The sequence below is a fragment of the Pleurodeles waltl genome, chromosome 3_1, assembly GCF_031143425.1.
Source record: "Pleurodeles waltl isolate 20211129_DDA chromosome 3_1, aPleWal1.hap1.20221129, whole genome shotgun sequence".
Lineage (NCBI taxonomy): Eukaryota > Metazoa > Chordata > Amphibia > Caudata > Salamandridae > Pleurodeles > Pleurodeles waltl.
The window spans coordinates 69,796,472-69,821,024 of NC_090440.1; positions in this window are offsets into that span (position 1 = coordinate 69,796,472).

Here is a 24,553-nt window from a genome sequence, read left to right on the forward strand (position 1 = left end):
CGGGCGCTAGGCCTACCCACACAAGTGAGGTATCATTTTTATGTGGAGACTTGGGGGAACGCTTTGTGTAAGGAAATTTGTGGCTCCTCTCAGATTCCAGAACTTTCTGTCACCGAAATGTGAGGAAAATGTGTATTTTTAGCCAAATTTTGAGGTTTGCAAAGGATTCTGGGTAACAGAACCTGGTCAGAGCCCCACAAGTCACCCCATCTTGGATTCCCCTGGGTCTCTAGTTTTCAAACATTGCACAGGTTTGGTAGGTTTCCCTTGGTGCCGGCTGAGCTAGAGGCCAAAATCTACAGGTAGGCACTTTGCAAAAAAAACATCTGTTTTCTTTCAAAAAATGTGATGTGTCCACGTTGTGTTTTGGGGCATTTCCTGTCACAGGCGCTAGGCCTACCCACACAAGTGAGGTATCATTTTTATCAGGAGACTTGGGGGAACGCTGGGTGGAAGGAAATTTGTGGCTCCTCTCAGATTCCAGAACTTTCTGTCACCGAAATGTGAGGAAAATGTGTTTTTTAGCCAAATTGTGAAGTTTGCAAAGGATTCTGGGTAACAGAACCTGGTCAGAGCCCCACAAGTGACCCCATCTTGGATTCCCCTGGGTCTCTAGTTTTCAAAAATGCACAGGTCTGGTAGGTTTCGCTAGGTGCCGGCTGAGCTAGAGGCCAATATCTACAGGTAGGCACTTTGCAAAAAACACCTCTGTTTTCTTTAAAAAAATGTGATGTGTCCATGTTGTGTTTTGGGTTATTTCCTGTCACGGGCGCTAGGCCTACCCACACAAGTGAGGTATCATTTTTATCGGGAGACTTGGGGGAACGCTGGATGGAATGACATTTGTGGCTCCTCTCAGATTCCAGAACTTCCTGTCACCGAAATGTGAGGAAAATGTGTATTTTTAGACAAATTTTGTGGTTTGCAAAGGATTCTGGGTAACAGAACCTGGTCAGAGCCCCACAAGTCACCCCATCTTGGATTCCCCTAGGTCCCTAGTTTTAAAAAATGCACAGGTTTGGTAGGTTTCCCTAGGTGCCTGAGCTAGAGGCCAAAATCAGCAGGTAGGCACTTTGCAAAAAACACCTCTGTTTTCTGTCAAAAATTGTGATGTGTCCACGTTGTGTTTTGGGGCATTTCCTGTCGCGGGCGCTAGGCCTACCCACACAAGTGAGGTATCATTTTTATCGGGAGACTTGGGGGAACGCTGGGTGGAAGGAAATTTGTGGCTCCTCTCAGATTCCAGAACTTTCTGTCACCGAAATGTGAGGAAAATGTGTTTTTTAGCCAAATTTTGAGGTTTGCAAAGGATTCTGGGTAACAGAACCTGGTAGAGCCCCACAAGTCACCCCATCTTGGATTCCCCGGGGTCTCTAGTTTTCAAAAATGCACAGGTTTGGTAGGTTTCGCTAGGTGCCGGCTGAGCTAGAGGCCAAAATCTACAAGTAGGCACTTTGCAAAAAACACCTCTGTTTTCTTTAAAAAAATGTGATCTGTCCACGTTGCGTTTTGGGGCATTTCCTGTCGCGGGAGCTAGGCCTACCCACACAAGTGAGGTATCATTTTTATCGGGAGACTTGGGGGAACGCTGGGTGATAGGAAATTTGTGGCTCCTCTCAGATTCCAGAACTTTCTGTCACCGAAATGTGAGGAAAATGTGTTTTTTTAGCCAAATTTTGAAATTTGCAAAGGATTCTGGGTAACAGAACCTGGTCAGAGCCCCACAAGTCACCCCATCTTGGATTCCCCTGGGTCTCTAGTTTTCAAAAATGCACAGGTCTGGTAGGTTTCGCTAAGTGCCGGCTGAGCTAGAGGCCAATATCTACAGGTAGGCACTTTGCAAAAAACACCTCTGTTTTCTTTCAAAAAATGTGATGTGTCCATGTTGTGTTTTGGGTTATTTCCTGTCACGGGCGCTAGGCCTACCCACACAAGTGAGGTATCATTTTTATCGGGAGACTTGGGGGAACGCTGGGTGGAAGGAAATTTGTGGCTCCTCTCAGATTCCAGAACTTCCTGTCACCGAAATGTGAGGAAAATGTGTCTTTTTAGCCAAATGTTGTGGTTTGCAAAGGATTCTGGGTAACAGAACCTGGTCAGAGCCCCACAAGTCACCCCATCTTGGATTCCGCTAGGTCCCTAGTTTTCGAAAATGCACAGGTTTGGTAGGTTTCCCTAGGTGCCGGCTGAGCTAGAGGCCAAAATCAGCAGGTAGGCACTTTGCGAAAAACACCTCTGTTTTCTGTCAAAAATTGTGATGTGTCCACGTTGTGTTTTGGGGCATTTCCTGTCGCGGGCGCTAGGCCTACCCACACAAGTGAGGTATCATTTTTATCGGGAGACTTGGGGGAACGCTGGGTGGAAGGAAATTTGTGGCTCCTCTCAGATTCCAGAACTTTCTGTCACCGAAATGTGAGGAAAATGTGTTTTTTAGCCAAATTTTGAGGTTTGCAAAGGATTCTGGGTAACAGAACCTGGTCAGAGCCCCACAAGTCACCCCAACTTGGATTACCCTGGGTCTCTAGTTTTAAAAAATGCACAGGTTTGGTAGGTTTCGCTAGGTGCCGGCTGAGCTAGTGGCCAAAATCTACAGGTAGGCACTTTGCAAAAAACACCTCTGTTTTCTTTAAAAAACTTGTGATGTGTCCACGTTGTGTTTTGGGGTATTTCCTGTCGCAGGCGCTAGGCCTACCCACACAAGTGAGGTATCATTTTTATCGGGAGACTTGGGGGAACGCTGGGTGGAAGGAAATTTGTGGCTCCTCTCAGATTCCATAACTTTCTGTCACCGAAATGTGAGGAAAATGTGTTTTTTTAGCCACATTATGAAGTTTGCAAAGGATTCTGGGTAACAGAACCTAGTCAGAGCCCCACAAGTCACCCCATCTTGGATTCCCCTAGGTCTCTAGTTTTCAGAAATGCACAGGTTTGGTAGGTTTCCCTAGGTGCCGGCTGAGCTAGAGGCCAAAATCTACAGGTAGGCACTTTGCAAAAAACACCTCTATTTTCTTTCAAAAAATGTGATGTGTCCACGTTGTGTTTTGGGGCATTTCCTGTCACGGGCGCTAGGCCTACCCACACAAGTGAGGTATCATTTTTATCGGGAGACTTGGAGGAACGCTGAGTGGAAGGAAATTTGTGGCTCCTCTCAGATTCCAGAACTTTCTGTCACCGAAATGTGAGGAAAATGTGTTTTTTTAGCCAAATTGTGAGGTTTGCAAAGGATTCTGGGTAACAGAACCTGGTCAGAGCCCCACAAGTCACCACATCTTGGATTCCCCTTGGTCTCTAGTTTAATAAAATGCACAGGTTTGGTAGGTTTCCCTAGGTGCTGGCTGAGCTAGAGGCCAAAATCTACAGATAGGCACTTTGCAAAAAACACCTCTGTTTTCTTTCAAAAAATGTGATGTGTCCATGATGTGTTTTGAGTTATTTCCTGTCACGGGTGCTAGGCCTACCCACACAAGTGAGGTATCATTTTTATGTGGAGACTTGGGGGAACGCTTTGTGGAAGGAAGTTTGTGGCTCCTCTCAGATTCCAGAACTTTCTGTCACCGAAATGTAAGGAAAATGTGTATTTTTAGCCAAATTTTGAGGTTTGCAAAGGATTCTGGGTAACAGAACCTGGTCAGAGCCCCACAAGTCACCCCATCTTGGATTCCCCTGGGTCTCTAGTTTTCAAAAATGCACAGGTTTGGTAGGTTGCGCTAGGTGCCGGCTGAGCTAGAGGCCAAAATCTACAGGTAGGCACTTTGCAAAAAACACCTCTGTTTTCTTTAAAAAAATGTGATGTGTCCACGTTGTGTTTTGGGGCATTTCCTGTCACAGGCGCTAGGCCTACCCACACAAGTGAGGTATCATTTTTATCGGGAGACTTGGGGGAACGCTGGATGGAAGGACATTTGTGGCTCCTCTCAGATTCCAGAACATCCTGTCACCGAAATGTGAGGAAAATGTGTATTTTTAGCCAAATTTTGTGGTTTGCAAAGGATTCTGGGTAACAGAACCTGGTCAGAGCCCCACAAGTCATCCCATCTTGGATTCCCCTAGATCCCTAGTTTTCAAAAATGCACAGGTTTGGTAGGTTTCCCTAGGTGCCGGCTGAGCTAGAGGCCAAAATCAGCAGGTAGGCACTTTGCAAAAAAACACCTCTGTTTTCTGTCAAAAATTGTGATGTGTACACGTTGTGTTTTGGGGCATTTCCTGTCGCGGGCGCTAGGCCTACCCACACAAGTGAGGTATCATTTTTATCGGGAGACTTGGGGGAACACTGGGTGGAAGGAAATTTGTGGCTCCTCTCAGATTCCAGAACTTTCTGTCACCGAAATGTGAGGAAAATGTGTTTTTTTAGCCAAATTTTGAGGTTTGCAAAGGATTCTGGGTAACAGAACCTGGTCAGAGCCCCACAAGTCACCCCATCTTGGATTCCCCTAGGTCCCTAGTTTTCGAAAATGCACAGGTTTGGTAGGTTTCCCTAGGTGCCGGCTGAGCTAGAGGCCAAAATCAGCAGGTAGGCACTTTGCAAAAAACACCTCTGTTTTCTGTCAAAAATTGTGATGTGTCCACGTTGTGTTTTGGGGCATTTCCTGTCGCGGGCGCTAGGCCTACCCACACAAGTGAGGTATCATTTTTATCGGGAGACTTGGGGGAACACTAGGTGGAAGGAAATTTGTGGCTCCTCTCAGATTCCAGAACTTTCTGTCACCGAAATGTGAGGAAAATGTGTTTTTTAGCCAAATTTTGAGGTTTGCAAAGGATTCTGGGTAACAGAACCTGGTCAGAGCCCCACAAGTCACCCCATCTTGGATTCCCCGGGGTCTCTAGTTTTAAAAAATGCACAGGTTTGGTAGGTTTCGCTAGGTGCCGGCTGAGCTAGAGGCCAAAATCTACAGGTAGGCACTTTGCAAAAAACACCTCTGTTTTCTTTAAAAAAATGTGATCTGTCCACGTTGTGTTTTGGGGCATTTCCTGTCGCGGGCGCTAGGCCTACCCACACAAGTGAGGTATCATTTTTATCGGGAGACTTGGGGGAACGCTGGGTGGAAGGAAATTTGTGGCTCCTCTCAGATTCCAGAACTTTCTGTCACCGAAATGTGAGGAAAATGTGTTTTTTTTAGCCAAATTTTGAAATTTGCAAAGGATTCTGGGTAACAGAACGTGGTCAGAGCCCCACAAGTCACCCCACCTTGGATTCCCCTGGGTCTCTAGTTTTCAAAAATGCACAGGTCTGGTAGGTTTCGCTAGGTGCCGGCTGAGCTAGAGGCCAAAATCTACAGGTAGGCACTTTGCAAAAAACACCTCTGTTTTCTTTAAAAAACTTGTGATGTGTCCACGTTGTGTTTTGGGGTATTTCCTGTCGCGGGCGCTAGGCCTACCCTCACAAGTGAGGTATCATTTTTATCGGGAGACTTGGGGGAACGCTGGGTGGAAGGAAATTTGTGGCTCCTCTCAGATTCCATAACTTTCTGTCACCGAAATGTGAGGAAAATGTGTTTTTTTTAGCCACATTATGAAGTTTGCAAAGGATTCTGGGTAACAGAACCTGGTCAGAGCCCCACAAGTCACCCCATCTTGGATTTCCCTAGGTCTCTAGTTTTCAAAAATGCACAGGTTTGGTAGGTTTCCCTAGGTGCCGGCTGAGCTAGATGCCAAAATCTACAGGTAGGCACTTTGCAAAAAACACCTCTATTTTCTTTCAAAAAATGTGATGTGTCCACGTTGTGTTTTGGGGCATTTCCTGTCGCGGGCTCTAGGCCTACCAACACAAGTGAGGTATCATTTTTATCGGGAGACTTGGGGGAACGCTGGGTGGAAGGAAATTTGTGGCTCCTCTCAGATTCCAGAACTTTCTGTCACCGAAATGTGAGGAAAATGTGTTTTTTTTAGCCAAATTTTGAGGTTTGCAAAGGATTCTGGGTAACAGAACCTGGTCAGAGCCCCACAAGTCACCCCATCTTGGATTCCCCTAGGTCTCTAGTTTTCAAAAATGCACAGGTTTGGTAGGTTTCCCTAGGTGCCGGCTGAGCTAGAGGCCAAAATCTACAGGTAGGCACTTTGCAAAAAACACCTCTATTTTCTTTCAAAAAATGTGATGTGTCCACGTTGTGTTTTGGGGCATTTCCTGTCACGGGCGCTAGGCCTACCCACACAAGTGAGGTATCATTTTTATCGGGAGACTTGGAGGAACGCTGGGTGGAAGGAAATTTGTGGCTCCTCTCAGATTCCAGAACTTTCTGTCACCGAAATGTGAGGAAAATGTGTTTTTTTAGCCAAATTTTGAAGTTTGCAAAGGATTCTGGGTAACAGAACCTGGTCAGAGCCCCACAAGTCACCCCATCTTGGATTCCCCGGGGTCTCTAGTTTTAAAAAAATGCACAGGTTTGGTAGGTTTCGCTAGGTGCCGGCTGAGCTAGAGGCCAAAATCTACAGGTAGGCACTTTGCAAAAAACACCTCTGTTTTCTTTAAAAAAATGTGATCTGTCCACGTTGTGTTTTGGGGCATTTCCTGTCGCGGGCGCTAGGCCTACCCACACAAGTGAGGTATCATTTTTATCGGGAGACTTGGGGGAACGCTGGGTGGAAGGAAATTTGTGGCTCCTCTCAGATTCCAGAACTTTCTGTCACCGAAATGTGAGGAAAATGTGTTTTTTTTAGCCAAATTTTGAAATTTGCAAAGGATTCTGGGTAACAGAACGTGGTCAGAGCCCCACAAGTCACCCCACCTTGGATTCCCCTGGGTCTCTAGTTTTCAAAAATGCACAGGTCTGGTAGGTTTCGCTAGGTGCCGGCTGAGCTAGAGGCCAAAATCTACAGGTAGGCACTTTGCAAAAAACACCTCTGTTTTCTTTAAAAAACTTGTGATGTGTCCACGTTGTGTTTTGGGGTATTTCCTGTCGCGGGCGCTAGGCCTACCCTCACAAGTGAGGTATCATTTTTATCGGGAGACTTGGGGGAACGCTGGGTGGAAGGAAATTTGTGGCTCCTCTCAGATTCCATAACTTTCTGTCACCGAAATGTGAGGAAAATGTGTTTTTTTTAGCCACATTATGAAGTTTGCAAAGGATTCTGGGTAACAGAACCTGGTCAGAGCCCCACAAGTCACCCCATCTTGGATTTCCCTAGGTCTCTAGTTTTCAAAAATGCACAGGTTTGGTAGGTTTCCCTAGGTGCCGGCTGAGCTAGATGCCAAAATCTACAGGTAGGCACTTTGCAAAAAACACCTCTATTTTCTTTCAAAAAATGTGATGTGTCCACGTTGTGTTTTGGGGCATTTCCTGTCGCGGGCTCTAGGCCTACCAACACAAGTGAGGTATCATTTTTATCGGGAGACTTGGGGGAACGCTGGGTGGAAGGAAATTTGTGGCTCCTCTCAGATTCCAGAACTTTCTGTCACCGAAATGTGAGGAAAATGTGTTTTTTTAGCCAAATGTTGAGGTTTGCAAAGGATTCTGGGTAACAGAACCTGGTCAGAGCCCCACAAGTCACCCCATCTTGGATTCCCCTAGGTCTCTAGTTTTCAAAAATGCACAGGTTTGGTAGGTTTCCCTAGGTGCCGGCTGAGCTAGAGGCCAAAATCTACAGGTAGGCACTTTGCAAAAAACACCTCTATTTTCTTTCAAAAAATGTGATGTGTCCACGTTGTGTTTTGGGGCATTTCCTGTCACGGGCGCTAGGCCTACCCACACAAGTGAGGTATCATTTTTATCGGGAGACTTGGAGGAACGCTGGGTGGAAGGAAATTTGTGGCTCCTCTCAGATTCCAGAACTTTCTGTCACCGAAATGTGAGGAAAATGTGTTTTTTTAGCCAAATTTTGAAGTTTGCAAAGGATTCTGGGTAACAGAACCTGGTCAGAGCCCCACAAGTCACCCCATCTTGGATTCCCCTGGGTCTTTAGTTTTCAAAAATGCACAGGTTTGGTAGGTTTCGCTAGGTGCCGGCTGAGCTAGAGGCCAATATCTACAGGTAGGCACTTTGCAAAAAACACCTCTGTTTTCTTGAAAAAAATGTGATGTGTCCATGTTGTGTTTTGGGTTATTTCCTGTCACGGGCGCTAGGCTTACCCACACAAGTGAGGTATCATTTTTATGTGGAGACTTGGGGGAACGCTTTGTGGAAGGAAATTTGTGGCTCCTCTCAGATTCCAGAACTTTCTGTCACCGAAATGTGAGGAAAATGTGTATTTTTAGCCAAATTTTGAGGTTTGCAAAGGATTCTGGGTAACAGAACCTGGTCAGAGCCCCACAAGTCACCCCATCTTGGATTCCCCTTGGTCTCTAGTTTTAAAAAATGCACAGGTTTGGTAGGTTTCGCTAGGTGCCGGCTGAGCTAGAGGCCAAAATCTACAGGTAGGCACTTTGCAAAAAAAACATCTGTTTTCTTTCAAAAAATGTGATGTGTCCACGTTGTGTTTTGGGGCATTTCCTGTCACAGGCGCTATGCCTACCCACACAAGTGAGGTATCATTTTTATCGGGAGACTTGGGGGAACGCTGGGTGGAAGGAAATTTGTGGCTCCTCTCAGATTCCAGAACTTTCTGTCACCGAAATATGAGGAAAATGTGTTTTTTTAGCAAAATTTTGAAGTTTGCAAAGGATTCTGGGTAACAGAACCTGGTCAGAGCCCCACAAGTGACCCCATCTTGGATTCCCCTGGGTCTCTAGTTTTCAAAAATGCACAGGTCTGGTAGGTTTCGCTAGGTGCCGGCTGAGCTAGAGGTCAATATCTACAGGTAGGCACTTTGCAAAAAACACCTCTGTTTTCTTTAAAAAAATGTGATGTGTCCATGTTGTGTTTTGGGTTATTTCCTGTCCCGGGCGCTAGGCCTACCCACACAAGTGAGGTATCATTTTTATTGGGAGACTTGGGGGAACACTAGGTGGAAGGAAATTTGTGGCTCCTCTCAGATTCCATAACTTTCTGTCACCGAAATGTGAAGAAAATGAGTTTTTTTAGCCACATTTTGAGGTTTGCAAAAGATTCTGGGTAACAGAACCTGGTCAGAGCCCCACAAGTCACCACATCTTGGATTCCCCTTGGTCTCTAGTTTTAAAAAATGCACAGGTTTGGTAGGTTTCCCTAGGTGCTGGCTGAGCTAGAGGCCAAAATCTACAGGTAGGCACTTTGCAAAAAACACCTCTGTTTTCTTTCAAAAAATGTGATGTGTCCATGTTGTGTTTTGAGTTATTTCCTGTCACGGGCGCTAGGCCTACCCACACAAGTGAGGTATCATTTTTATGTGGAGACTTGGGGGAACGCTTTGTGGAAGGAAATTTGTGGCTCCTCTCAGATTCCAGAACTTTCTGTCACCGAAATGTGAGGAAAATGTGTATTTATAGCCAAATTTTGAGGTTTGCAAAGGATTCTGGGTAACAGAACCTGGTCAGGGCCCTACAAGTCACCCCATCTTGGATTCCCCTGGGTCTCTAGTTTTCAAAAATGCACAGGTTTGGTAGGTTGCGCTAGGTGCCGGCTGAGCTAGAGGCCAAAATCTACAGGTAGGGACTTTGCAAAAAACACCTCTGTTTTCTTTAAAAAAATGTGATGTGTCCACGTTGTGTTTTGGGGCATTTCCTGTTGCGGGCGCTAGGCCTACCCACACAAGTGAGCTATCATTTTTATCGGGAGACTTGGGGGAACGCTGGGTGGAAGGAAATTTGTGGCTCCTCTCAGATTCCAGAACCTTCTGTCACCGAAATGTGAGGAAAATGTGTTTTTTTAGCCACATTATGAAGTTTGCAAAGGATTCTGGGTAACAGAACCTGGTCAGAGCCCCACAAGTCACCCCATCTTGGATTCCCCTAGGTCTCTAGTTTTCAAACATTGCACAGGTTTGGTAGGTTTCCCCAGGTGCCGGCTGAGCTAGAGGCCAAAATCTACAGGTAGGCACTTTGCAAAAAAAACATCTGTTTTCTTTAAAAAAATGTGATGTGTCCACGTTGTGTTTTGGGGCATTTCCTGTCACAGGCGCTAGGCCTACCCACACAAGTGAGGTATCATTTTTATCGGGAGACTTGGGGGAACGCTGGGTGGAAGGAAATTTGTGGCTCCTCTCAGATTCCAGAACTTTCTGTCACCGAAATGTGAGGAAAATGTGTTTTTTTAGCCAAATTGTGAGGTTTGCAAAGGATTCTGGGTAACAGAACCTGGTCAGAGCCCCACAAGTCACCACATCTTGGATTCCCCTTGGTCTCTAGTTTAAAAAAATGCACAGGTTTGGTAGGTTTCCCTAGGTGCTGGCTGAGCTAGAGGCCAAAATCTACAGGTAGGCACTTTGCAAAAAACACCTCTGTTTTCTTTCAAAAAATGTGATGTGTCCATGATGTGTTTTGAGTTATTTCCTGTCACGGGCGCTAGGCCTACCCACACAAGTGAGGTATCATTTTTATGTGGAGACTTGGGGGAACGCTTTGTGGAAGGAAATTTGTGGCTCCTCTCAGATTCCAGAACTTTCTGTCACCGAAATGTAAGGAAAATGTGTATTTTTAGCCAAATTTTAAGGTTTGCAAAGGATTCTGGGTAACAGAACCTGGTCAGAGCCCCACAAGTCACCCCATCTTGGATTCCCCTGGGTCTCTAGTTTTCAAAAATGCACAGGTTTGGTAGGTTGCGCTAGGTGCCGGCTGAGCTAGAGGCCAAAATCTACAGGTAGGCACTTTGCAAAAAACACCTCTGTTTTCTTTAAAAAAATGTGATGTGTCCACGTTGTGTTTTGGGGCATTTCCTGTCACAGGCGCTAGGCCTACCCACACAAGTGAGGTATCATTTTTATCGGGAGACTTGGGGGAACGCTGGATGGAAGGACATTTGTGGCTCCTCTCAGATTCCAGAACATCCTGTCACCGAAATGTGAGGAAAATGTGTATTTTTAGCCAAATTTTGTGGTTTGCAAAGGATTCTGGGTAACAGAACCTGGTCAGAGCCCCACAAGTCATCCCATCTTGGATTCCCCTAGATCCCTAGTTTTCAAAAATGCACAGGTTTGGTAGGTTTCCCTAGGTGCCGGCTGAGCTAGAGGCCAAAATCAGCAGGTAGGCACTTTGCAAAAAACACCTCTGTTTTCTGTCAAAAATTGTGATGTGTACACGTTGTGTTTTGGGGCATTTCCTGTCGCGGGCGCTAGGCCTACCCACACAAGTGAGGTATCATTTTTATCGGGAGACTTGGGGGAACACTGGGTGGAAGGAAATTTGTGGCTCCTCTCAGATTCCAGAACTTTCTGTCACCGAAATGTGAGGAAAATGTGTTTTTTTAGCCAAATTTTGAGGTTTGCAAAGGATTCTGGGTAACAGAACCTGGTCAGAGCCCCACAAGTCACCCCATCTTGGATTCCCCTAGGTCCCTAGTTTTCGAAAATGCACAGGTTTGGTAGGTTTCCCTAGGTGCCGGCTGAGCTAGAGGCCAAAATCAGCAGGTAGGCACTTTGCAAAAAACACCTCTGTTTTCTGTCAAAAATTGTGATGTGTCCACGTTGTGTTTTGGGGCATTTCCTGTCGCGGGCGCTAGGCCTACCCACACAAGTGAGGTATCATTTTTATCGGGAGACTTGGGGGAACACTAGGTGGAAGGAAATTTGTGGCTCCTCTCAGATTCCAGAACTTTCTGTCACCGAAATGTGAGGAAAATGTGTTTTTTAGCCAAATTTTGAGGTTTGCAAAGGATTCTGGGTAACAGAACCTGGTCAGAGCCCCACAAGTCACCCCATCTTGGATTCCCCGGGGTCTCTAGTTTTAAAAAATGCACAGGTTTGGTAGGTTTCGCTAGGTGCCGGCTGAGCTAGAGGCCAAAATCAACAGGTAGGCACTTTGCAAAAAACACCTCTGTTTTCTTTAAAAAAATGTGATCTGTCCACGTTGTGTTTTGGGGCATTTCCTGTCGCGGGCGCTAGGCCTACCCACACAAGTGAGGTATCATTTTTATCGGGAGACTTGGGGGAACGCTGGGTGGAAGGAAATTTGTGGCTCCTCTCAGATTCCAGAACTTTCTGTCACAGAAATGTGAGGAAAATGTGTTTTTTTTAGCCAAATTTTGAAATTTGCAAAGGATTCTGGGTAACAGAACGTGGTCAGAGCCCCACAAGTCACCCCACCTTGGATTCCCCTGGGTCTCTAGTTTACAAAAATGCACAGGTCTGGTAGGTTTCGCTAGGTGCCGGCTGAGCTAGAGGCCAAAATCTACAGGTAGGCACTTTGCAAAAAACACCTCTGTTTTCTTTAAAAAACTTGTGATGTGTCCACGTTGTGTTTTGGGGTATTTCCTGTCGCGGGCGCTAGGCCTACCCTCACAAGTGAGGTATCATTTTTATCGGGAGACTTGGGGGAACGCTGGGTGGAAGGAAATTTGTGGCTCCTCTCAGATTCCATAACTTTCTGTCACCGAAATGTGAGGAAAATGTGTTTTTTTTAGCCACATTATGAAGTTTGCAAAGGATTCTGGGTAACAGAACCTGGTCAGAGCCCCACAAGTCACCCCATCTTGGATTTCCCTAGGTCTCTAGTTTTCAAAAATGCACAGGTTTGGTAGGTTTCCCTAGGTGCCGGCTGAGCTAGATGCCAAAATCTACAGGTAGGCACTTTGCAAAAAACACCTCTATTTTCTTTCAAAAAATGTGATGTGTCCACGTTGTGTTTTGGGGCATTTCCTGTCGCGGGCTCTAGGCCTACCAACACAAGTGAGGTATCATTTTTATCGGGAGACTTGGGGGAACGCTGGGTGGAAGGAAATTTGTGGCTCCTCTCAGATTCCAGAACTTTCTGTCACCGAAATGTGAGGAAAATGTGTTTTTTTAGCCAAATTTTGAGGTTTGCAAAGGATTCTGGGTAACAGAACCTGGTCAGAGCCCCACAAGTCACCCCATCTTGGATTCCCCTAGGTCTCTAGTTTTCAAAAATGCACAGGTTTGGTAGGTTTCCCTAGGTGCCGGCTGAGCTAGAGGCCAAAATCTACAGGTAGGCACTTTGCAAAAAACACCTCTATTTTCTTTCAAAAAATGTGATGTGTCCACGTTGTGTTTTGGGGCATTTCCTGTCACGGGCGCTAGGCCTACCCACACAAGTGAGGTATCATTTTTATCGGGAGACTTGGAGGAACGCTGGGTGGAAGGAAATTTGTGGCTCCTCTCAGATTCCAGAACTTTCTGTCACCGAAATGTGAGGAAAATGTGTTTTTTTAGCCAAATTTTGAAGTTTGCAAAGGATTCTGGGTAACAGAACCTGGTCAGAGCCCCACAAGTCACCCCATCTTGGATTCCCCGGGGTCTCTAGTTTTAAAAAATGCACAGGTTTGGTAGGTTTCGCTAGGTGCCGGCTGAGCTAGAGGCCAAAATCAGCAGGTAGGCACTTTGCAAAAAACACCTCTGTTTTCTGTCAAAAATTGTGATGTGTACACGTTGTGTTTTGGGGCATTTCCTGTCGCGGGCGCTAGGCCTACCCACACAAGTGAGGTATCATTTTTATCGGGAGACTTGGGGGAACACTGGGTGGAAGGAAATTTGTGGCTCCTCTCAGATTCCAGAACTTTCTGTCACCGAAATGTGAGGAAAATGTGTTTTTTTAGCCAAATTTTGAGGTTTGCAAAGGATTCTGGGTAACAGAACCTGGTCAGAGCCCCACAAGTCACCCCATCTTGGATTCCCCTAGGTCCCTAGTTTTCGAAAATGCACAGGTTTGGTAGGTTTCCCTAGGTGCCGGCTGAGCTAGAGGCCAAAATCAGCAGGTAGGCACTTTGCAAAAAACACCTCTGTTTTCTGTCAAAAATTGTGATGTGTCCACGTTGTGTTTTGGGGCATTTCCTGTCGCGGGCGCTAGGCCTACCCACACAAGTGAGGTATCATTTTTATCGGGAGACTTGGGGGAACACTAGGTGGAAGGAAATTTGTGGCTCCTCTCAGATTCCAGAACTTTCTGTCACCGAAATGTGAGGAAAATGTGTTTTTTAGCCAAATTTTGAGGTTTGCAAAGGATTCTGGGTAACAGAACCTGGTCAGAGCCCCACAAGTCACCCCATCTTGGATTCCCCGGGGTCTCTAGTTTTAAAAAATGCACAGGTTTGGTAGGTTTCGCTAGGTGCCGGCTGAGCTAGAGGCCAAAATCAACAGGTAGGCACTTTGCAAAAAACACCTCTGTTTTCTTTAAAAAAATGTGATCTGTCCACGTTGTGTTTTGGGGCATTTCCTGTCGCGGGCGCTAGGCCTACCCACACAAGTGAGGTATCATTTTTATCGGGAGACTTGGGGGAACGCTGGGTGGAAGGAAATTTGTGGCTCCTCTCAGATTCCAGAACTTTCTGTCACAGAAATGTGAGGAAAATGTGTTTTTTTTAGCCAAATTTTGAAATTTGCAAAGGATTCTGGGTAACAGAACGTGGTCAGAGCCCCACAAGTCACCCCACCTTGGATTCCCCTGGGTCTCTAGTTTACAAAAATGCACAGGTCTGGTAGGTTTCGCTAGGTGCCGGCTGAGCTAGAGGCCAAAATCTACAGGTAGGCACTTTGCAAAAAACACCTCTGTTTTCTTTAAAAAACTTGTGATGTGTCCACGTTGTGTTTTGGGGTATTTCCTGTCGCGGGCGCTAGGCCTACCCTCACAAGTGAGGTATCATTTTTATCGGGAGACTTGGGGGAACGCTGGGTGGAAGGACATTTGTGGCTCCTCTCAGATTCCATAACTTTCTGTCACCGAAATGTGAGGAAAATGTGTTTTTTTTAGCCACATTATGAAGTTTGCAAAGGATTCTGGGTAACAGAACCTGGTCAGAGCCCCACAAGTCACCCCATCTTGGATTTCCCTAGGTCTCTAGTTTTCAAAAATGCACAGGTTTGGTAGGTTTCCCTAGGTGCCGGCTGAGCTAGATGCCAAAATCTACAGGTAGGCACTTTGCAAAAAACACCTCTATTTTCTTTCAAAAAATGTGATGTGTCCACGTTGTGTTTTGGGGCATTTCCTGTCGCGGGCTCTAGGCCTACCAACACAAGTGAGGTATCATTTTTATCGGGAGACTTGGGGGAACGCTGGGTGGAAGGAAATTTGTGGCTCCTCTCAGATTCCAGAACTTTCTGTCACCGAAATGTGAGGAAAATGTGTTTTTTTAGCCAAATTTTGAGGTTTGCAAAGGATTCTGGGTAACAGAACCTGGTCAGAGCCCCACAAGTCACCCCATCTTGGATTCCCCTAGGTCTCTAGTTTTCAAAAATGCACAGGTTTGGTAGGTTTCCCTAGGTGCCGGCTGAGCTAGAGGCCAAAATCTACAGGTAGGCACTTTGCAAAAAACACCTCTATTTTCTTTCAAAAAATGTGATGTGTCCACGTTGTGTTTTGGGGCATTTCCTGTCACGGGCGCTAGGCCTACCCACACAAGTGAGGTATCATTTTTATCGGGAGACTTGGAGGAACGCTGGGTGGAAGGAAATTTGTGGCTCCTCTCAGATTCCAGAACTTTCTGTCACCGAAATGTGAGGAAAATGTGTTTTTTTAGCCAAATTTTGAAGTTTGCAAAGGATTCTGGGTAACAGAACCTGGTCAGAGCCCCACAAGTCACCCCATCTTGGATTCCCCGGGGTCTCTAGTTTTAAAAAATGCACAGGTTTGGTAGGTTTCGCTAGGTGCCGGCTGAGCTAGAGGCCAAAATCTACAGGTAGGCACTTTGCAAAAAACATCTCTGTTTTCTTTAAAAAAATGTGATCTGTCCACGTTGTGTTTTGGGGCATTTCCTGTCGCGGGCGCTAGGCCTACCCACACAAGTGAGGTATCATTTTTATCGGGAGACTTGGGGGAACGCTGGGTGGAAGGAAATTTGTGGCTCCTCTCAGATTCCAGAACTTTCTGTCACCGAAATGTGAGGAAAATGTGTTTTTTTTAGCCAAATTTTGAAATTTGCAAAGGATTCTGGGTAACAGAACGTGGTCAGAGCCCCACAAGTCACCCCACCTTGGATTCCCCTGGGTCTCTAGTTTTCAAAAATGCACAGGTCTGGTAGGTTTCGCTAGGTGCCGGCTGAGCTAGAGGCCAAAATCTACAGGTAGGCACTTTGCAAAAAACACCTCTGTTTTCTTTAAAAAACTTGTGATGTGTCCACGTTGTGTTTTGGGGTATTTCCTGTCGCGGGCGCTAGGCCTACCCTCACAAGTGAGGTATCATTTTTATCGGGAGACTTGGGGGAACGCTGGGTGGAAGGAAATTTGTGGCTCCTCTCAGATTCCATAACTTTCTCTCACCGAAATGTGAGGAAAATGTGTTTTTTTTAGCCACATTATGAAGTTTGCAAAGGATTCTGGGTAACAGAACCTGGTCAGAGCCCCACAAGTCACCCCATCTTGGATTTCCCTAGGTCTCTAGTTTTCAAAAATGCACAGGTTTGGTAGGTTTCCGTAGGTGCCGGCTGAGCTAGATGCCAAAATCTACAGGTAGGCACTTTGCAAAAAACACCTCTATTTTCTTTCAAAAAATGTGATGTGTCCACGTTGTGTTTTGGGGCATTTCCTGTCGCGGGCTCTAGGCCTACCAACACAAGTGAGGTATCATTTTTATCGGGAGACTTGGGGGAACGCTGGGTGGAAGGAAATTTGTGGCTCCTCTCAGATTCCAGAACTTTCTGTCACCGAAATGTGAGGAAAATGTGTTTTTTTAGCCAAATTTTGAGGTTTGCAAAGGATTCTGGGTAACAGAACCTGGTCAGAGCCCCACAAGTCACCCCATCTTGGATTCCCCTAGGTCTCTAGTTTTCAAAAATGCACAGGTTTGGTAGGTTTCCCTAGGTGCCGGCTGAGCTAGAGGCCAAAATCTACAGGTAGGCACTTTGCAAAAAACACCTCTATTTTCTTTCAAAAAATGTGATGTGTCCACGTTGTGTTTTGGGGCATTTCCTGTCACGGGCGCTAGGCCTACCCACACAAGTGAGGTATCATTTTTATCGGGAGACTTGGAGGAACGCTGAGTGGAAGGAAATTTGTGGCTCCTCTCAGATTCCAGAACTTTCTGTCACCGAAATGTGAGGAAAATGTGTTTTTTTAGCCAAATTTTGAAGTTTGCAAAGGATTCTGGGTAACAGAACCTGGTCAGAGCCCCACAAGTCACCCCATCTTGGATTCCCCTGGGTCTTTAGTTTTCAAAAATGCACAGGTTTGGTAGGTTTCGCTAGGTGCCGGCTGAGCTAGAGGTCAATATCTACAGGTAGGCACTTTGCAAAAAACACCTCTGTTTTCTTTAAAAAAATGTGATGTGTCCATGTTGTGTTTTGGGTTATTTCCTGTCCCGGGCGCTAGGCCTACCCACACAAGTGAGGTATCATTTTTATTGGGAGACTTGGGGGAACACTAGGTGGAAGGAAATTTGTGGCTCCTCTCAGATTCCATAACTTTCTGTCACCGAAATGTGAAGAAAATGTGTTTTTTTAGCCACATTTTGAGGTTTGCAAAAGATTCTGGGTAACAGAACCTGGTCAGAGCCCCACAAGTCACCACATCTTGGATTCCCCTTGGTCTCTAGTTTTAAAAAATGCACAGGTTTGGTAGGTTTCCCTAGGTGCTGGCTGAGCTAGAGGCCAAAATCTACAGGTAGGCACTTTGCAAAAAACACCTCTGTTTTCTTTCAAAAAATGTGATGTGTCCATGTTGTGTTTTGAGTTATTTCCTGTCACGGGCGCTAGGCCTACCCACACAAGTGAGGCATCATTTTTATGTGGAGACTTGGGGGAACGCTTTGTGGAAGGAAATTTGTGGCTCCTCTCAGATTCCAGAACTTTCTGTCACCGAAATGTGAGGAAAATGTGTATTTTTAGCCAAATTTTGAGGTTTGCAAAGGATTCTGGGTAACAGAACCTGGTCAGGGCCCCACAAGTCACCCCATCTTGGATTCCCCTGGGTCTCTAGTTTTCAAAAATGCACAGGTTTGGTAGGTTGCGCTAGGTGCCGGCTGAGCTAGAGGCCAAAATCTACAGGTAGGGACTTTGCAAAAAACACCTCTGTTTTCTTTAAAAAAATGTGATGTGTCCACGTTGTGTTTTGGGGCATTTCCTGTTGCGGGCGCTAGGCCTACCCACACAAGTGAGCTATCATTTTTATCGGGAGACTTGGGGGAACGCTGGGTGGAAGGAAATTTGTGGCTCCTCTCAGATTCCAGAACCTTCAGTCACCGAAATGTGAGGAAAATGTGTTTTTTTAGCCACATTATGAAGTTTGCAAAGGATTCTGGGTAACAGAACCTGGTCAGAGCCCCACAAGTCACCCCATCTTGGATTCCCCTAGGTCTCTAGTTTTCAAACATTGCACAGGTTTGGTAGGTTTCCCCAGGTGCCGGCTGAGCTAGAGGCCAAAATCTACAGGTAGGCACTTTGCAAAAAAAACATCTGTTTTCTTTAAAAAAATGTGATGTGTCCACGTTGTGTTTTGGGGCATTTCCTGTCACAGGCGCTAGGCCTACCCACACAAGTGAGGTATCATTTTTATCGGGAGACTTGGGGGAACGCTGGGTGGAAGGAAATTTGTGGCTTCTCTCAGATTCCAGAACTTTCTGTCACCGAAATGTGAGGAAAATGTGTTTTTTTAGCCAAATTTTGAAGTTTGCAAAGGATTCTGGGTAACAGAACCTGGTCAGAGCCCCACAAGTGACCCCATCTTGGATTCCCCTGGGTCTCTAGTTTTCAAAAATGCACAGGTCTGGTAGGTTTCGCTAGGTGCCGGCTGAACTAGAGGCCAATATCTACAGGTAGGCACTTTGCAAAAAACACATCTGTTTTCTTTAAAAAAATGTGATGTGTCCATGTTGTGTTTTGGGTTATTTCCTGTCACGGGCGCTAGGCCTACCCACACAAGTGAGGTATCATTTTTATCGGGAGACTTGGGGGAACGCTGGATGGAAGGACATTTGTGGCTCCTCTCAGATTCCAGAACATCCTGTCACCGAAATGTGAGGAAAATGTGTATTTTTAGCCAAATTTTGTGGTTTGCAAAGGATTCTGGGTAACAGAACCTGGTCAGAGCCCCACAAGTCATCCCATCTTGGATTCCCCTAGGTCCCTAGTTTTCAAAAATGCACAGGTTTGGTAGGTTTCCCTAGGTGCCGGCTGAGCTAGAGGCCAAAATCAGCAGGTAGGCACTTTGCAAAAAACACCTCTGTTTTCTGTCAAAAATTGTGATGTGTCCACGTTGTGTTTTGGGGCATTTCCTGTTGCGGGCGCTAGGCCTACCCACACAAGTGAGGTATCATTTTTATCGGGAGACTTGGGGGAACGCTGGGTGGAAGGAAATTTGTGGCTCCTCTCAGATTCCAGAACTTTCTGTCACCGAAATGTGAGGAAAATGTGTTTTTTAGCCAAATTTTGAGGTTTGCAAAGGATTCTGGGTAACAGAACCTGGTCAGAGCCCCACAGGTCACCCCATCTTGGATTCCCCTAGGTCCCTAGTTTTCGAAAATGCACAGGTTTGGTAGGTTTCCCTAGGTGCCGGCTGAGCTAGAGGCCAAAATCAGCAGGTAGGCACTTTGCAAAAAACACCTCTGTTTTCTGTCAAAAATTGTGATGTGTCCACGTTGTGTTTTGGGGCATTTCCTGTCGCGGGCGCTAGGCCTACCCACACAAGTGAGGTATCATTTTTATCGGGAGACTTGGGGGAACGCTAGGTGGAAGGAAATTTGTGGCTCCTCTCAGATTCCAGAACTTTCTGTCACCGAAATGTGAGGAAAATGTGTTTTTTAGCCAAATTTTGAGGTTTGCAAAGGATTCTGGGTAACAGAACCTGGTCAGAGCCGCACAAGTCACCCCATCTTGGATTCCCTGGGGTCTCTAGTTTTCAAAAATGCACAGGTTTGGTAGGTTTCGCTAGGTGCCGGCTGAGCTAGAGGCCAAAATCTACAGGTAGGCACTTTGCAAAAAACATCTCTGTTTTCTTTAAAAAAATGTGATCTGTCCACGTTGTGTTTTGGGGCATTTCCTGTCGCGGGCGCTAGGCCTACCCACACAAGTGAGGTATCATTTTTATCGGGAGACTTGGGGGAACGCTGGGTGGAAGGAAATTTGTGGCTCCTCTCAGATTCCAGAACTTTCTGTCACCGAAATGTGAGGAAAATGTGTTTTTTTTAGCCAAATTTTGAAATTTGCAAAGGATTCTGGGTAACAGAACGTGGTCAGAGCCCCACAAGTCACCCCATCTTGGATTCCCCTGGGTCTCTAGTTTTCAAAAATGCACAGGTCTGGTAGGTTTCGCTAGGTGCCGGCTGAGCTAGAGGCCAAAATCTACAGGTAGGCACTTTGCAAAAAACACCTCTGTTTTCTTTAAAAAACTTTTGATGCGTCCACGTTGTGTTTTGGGGTATTTCCTGTCGCGGGCGCTAGGCCTACCCACACAAGTGAGGTATCATTTTTATCGGGAGACTTGGGGGAACGCTGGGTGGAAGGAAATTTGTGGCTCCTCTTAGATTCCATAACTTTCTGTCACCGAAATGTGAGGAAAATGTGTTTTTTTAGCCACATTATGAAGTTTGCAAAGGATTCTGGGTAACAGAACCTGGTCAGAGCCCCACAAGTCACCCCATCTTGGATTCCCCTAGGTCTCTAGTTTTCAAAAATGCACAGGTTTGGTAGGTTTCCCTAGGTGCCGGCTGAGCTAGAGGCTAAAATCTACAGGTAGGCACTTTGCAAAAAACACCTCTATTTTCTTTAAAAAAATGTGATGTGTCCACGTTGTGTTTTGGGGCATTTCCTGTCGCGGACTCTAGGCCTACCCACACAAGTGAGGAATCATTTTTATCGGGAGACTTGGGGGAACGCTGGGTGGAAGGAAATTTGGTGCTCCTCTCAGATTCCAGAACTTTCTGTCACCGAAATGTGAAGAAAATGTGTTTTTTTAGCCAAATTTTGAGGTTTGCAAAGGATTCTGGGTAACAGAACCTGGTCAGAGCCCCACAAGTCACCCCATCTTGGATTCCCCTAGGTCTCTAGTTTTCAAAAATGCACAGGTTAGGTAGGTTTCCCTAGGTGCCGGCTGAGCTAGAGGCCAAAATCTACAGGTAGGAACTTTGCAAAAAACACCTCTGTTTTCTTTAAAAAAATGTGATGTGTCCATGTTGTGTTTTGGGTTATTTCCTGTAACAGGTGCTAGGCCTACCCACACAAGTGAGGTATCATTTTTATGTGGAGACTTGGGGGAACGCTTTGTGGAAGGAAATTTGTGGCTCCTCTCAGATTCCAGAACTTTCTGTCACCGAAATGTGAGGAAAATGAGTATTTTTAGCCAAATTTTGAGGTTTGCAAAGGATTCTGGGTAACAGAACCTGGTCAGAGCCCCACAAGTCACCCCATCTTGGATTCCCCTGGGTCTCTAGTTTTCAAAAATGCACAGGTTTGGTAGGTTTCGCTAGGTGCCGGCTGAGCTAGAGGCCAAAATCTACAGGTAGGCACTTTGCAAAAAACACCTCTGTTTTCATTAAAAAAATGTGTTGTGTCCACGTTGTGTTTTGGGGCATTTCCTGTCGCGGGCGCTAGGCCTACCCACACAAGTGAGGTATCATTTTTATCGGGAGACTTGGGGGAACGCTGGGTGGAAGGAAATTTGTGGCTCCTCTCAGATTCCAGAACCTTCTGTCACCGAAATGTGAGGAAAATGTGTTTTTTTAGCCACATTATGAAGTTTGCAAAGGATTCTGGGTAACAGAACCTGGTCAGAGCCCCACAAGTCACCCCATCTTGGATTCCCCTAGGTCTCTAGTTTTCAAACATTGCACAGGTTTGGTAGGTTTCCCTAGGTGCCGGCTGAGCTAGAGGCCAAAATCTACAGGTAGGCACTTTGCAAAAAAAACATCTGTTTTCTTTCAAAAAATGTGATGTGTCCACGTTGTGTTTTGGGGCATTTCCTGTCACAGGCGCTAGACCTACCCACACAAGTGAGGTATCATTTTTACCGGGAGACTTGGGGGAACGCTGGGTGGAAGGAAATTTGTGGCTCCTCTCAGATTCCAGAACTTTCTGTCACCGAAATGTGAGGAAAATGTGTTTTTTTAGCCAAATTTTGAAGTTTGCAAAGGATTCTGGGTAACAGAACCTGGTCAGAGCCCCACAAGAGACCCCATCTTGGATTCCCCTGGGTCTCTAGTTTTCAAAAATGCACAGGTCTGGTAGGTTTCGCTAGGTGCCGGCTGAGCTAGAGGCCAATATCTACAGGTAGGCACTTTGCAAAAAACACCTCTGTTTTCTTTAAAAAAATGTGATGTGTCCATGTTGTGTTTTGGGTTATTTCCTGTCACGGGCGCTAGGCCTACCCACACAAGTGAGGTATCATTTTTATTGGGAGACTTGGGGGAACACTAGGTGGAAGGAAATTTGTGGCTCCTCTCAGATTCCATAACTTTCTGTCACCGAAATGTGAAGAAAATGTGTTTTTTTAGCCACATTTTGAGGTTTGCAAAAGATTCTGGGTAACAGAACCTGCTCAGAGCCCCACAAGTCACCACATCTTGGATTCCCCTTGGTCTCTAGTTTTAAAAAATGCACAGGTTTGGTAGGTTTCCCTAGGTGCTGGCTGAGCTAGAGGCCAAAATCTACAGGTAGGCACTTTGCAAAAAACACCTCTGTTTTCATTCAAAAAATGTGATGTGTCCATGTTGTGTTTTGAGTTATTTCCTGTCACGGGCGCTAGGCCTACCCACACAAGTGAGGTATCATTTTTATGTGGAGACTTGGGGGAACGCTTTGTGGAAGGATATTTGTGGCTCCTCTCAGATTCCAGAACTTTCTGTCACCGAAATGTGAGGAAAATGTGTATTTTTAGCCAAATTTTGAGGTTTGCAAAGGATTCTGGGTAACAGAACCTGGTCAGAGCCCCACAAGTCACCCCATCTTGGATTCCCCTGGGTCTCTAGTTTTCAAAAATGCACAGGTTTGGTAGGTTGCGCTAGGTGCCGGCTGAGCTAGAGGCCAAAATCTACAGGTAGGCACTTTGCAAAAAACACCTCTGTTTTCTTTAAAAAAATGTGATGTGTCCACGTTGTGTTTTGGGGCATTTCCTGTCGCGGGCGCTAGGCCTACCCACACAAGTGAGCTATCATTTTTATCGGGAGACTTGGGGGAACGCTGGGTGGAAGGAAATTTGTGGCTCCTCTCAGATTCCAGAACCTTCTGTCACCGAAATGTGAGGAAAATGTGTTTTTTTAGCCAGATTATGAAGTTTGCAAAGGATTCTGGGTAACAGAACCTGGTCAGAGCCCCACAAGTCACCCCATCTTGGATTCCCCTAGGTCTCTAGTTTTCAAACATTGCACAGGTTTGGTAGGTTTCCCCAGGTGCCGGCTGAGCTAGAGGCCAAAATCTACAGGTAGGCACTTTGCAAAAAAAACATCTGTTTTCTTTAAAAAAATGTGATGTGTCCACGTTGTGTTTTGGGGCATTTCCTGTCACAGGCGCTAGGCCTACCCACACAAGTGAGGTATCATTTTTATCAGGAGACTTGGGGGAACGCTGGGTGGAAGGAAATTTGTGGCTCCTCTCAGATTCCATAACTTTCTGTCACCGAAATGTGAGGAAAATGTGTTTTTTTAGCCACATTATGAAGTTTGCAAAGGATTCTGGGTAACAGAACCTGGTCAGAGCCCCACAAGTCACCCCATCTTGGATTCCCCTAGGTCTCTAGTTTTCAAAAATGCACAGGTTTGGTAGGTTTCCCTAGGTGCCGGCTGAGCTAGAGGCTAAAATCTACAGGTAGGCACTTTGCAAAAAACACCTCTATTTTCTTTCAAAAAATGTGATGTGTCCACGTTGTGTTTTGGGGCATTTCCTGTCGCGGACTCTAGGCCTACCCACACAAGTGAGGTATCATTTTTATCGGGAGACTTGGGGGAACGCTGGGTGGAAGGAAATTTGGTGCTCCTCTCAGATTCCAGAACTTTCTGTCACCGAAATGTGAGGAAAATGTGTTTTTTTAGCCAAATTGTGAGGTTTGCAAAGGATTCTGGGTAACAGAACCTGGTCAGAGCCCCACAAGTCACCCCATCTTGGATTCCCCTAGGTCTCTAGTTTTCAAAAATGCACAGGTTAGGTAGGTTTCCCTAGGTGCCGGCTGAGCTAGAGGCCAAAATCTACAGGTAGGCACTTTGCAAAAAACACCTCTGTTTTCTTTAAAAAAATGTGATGTGTCCATGTTGTGTTTTGGGTTATTTCCTGTCACAGGCGCTAGGCCTACCCACACAAGTGAGGTATCATTTTTATGTGGAGACTTGGGGGAACGCTTTGTGGAAGGATATTTGTGGCTCCTCTCAGATTCCAGAACTTTCTGTCACCGAAATGTGAGGAAAATGTGTATTTTTAGCCAAATTTTGAGGTTTGCAAAGGATTCTGGGTAACAGAACCTGGTCAGAGCCCCACAAGTCACCCCATCTTGGATTCCCCTGGGTCTCTAGTTTTCAAAAATGCACAGGTTTGGTAGGTTGCGCTAGGTGCCGGCTGAGCTAGAGGCCAAAATCTACAGGTAGGCACTTTGCAAAAAACACCTCTGTTTTCTTTAAAAAAATGTGATGTGTCCACGTTGTGTTTTGGGGCATTTCCTGTCGCGGGCGCTAGGCCTACCCACACAAGTG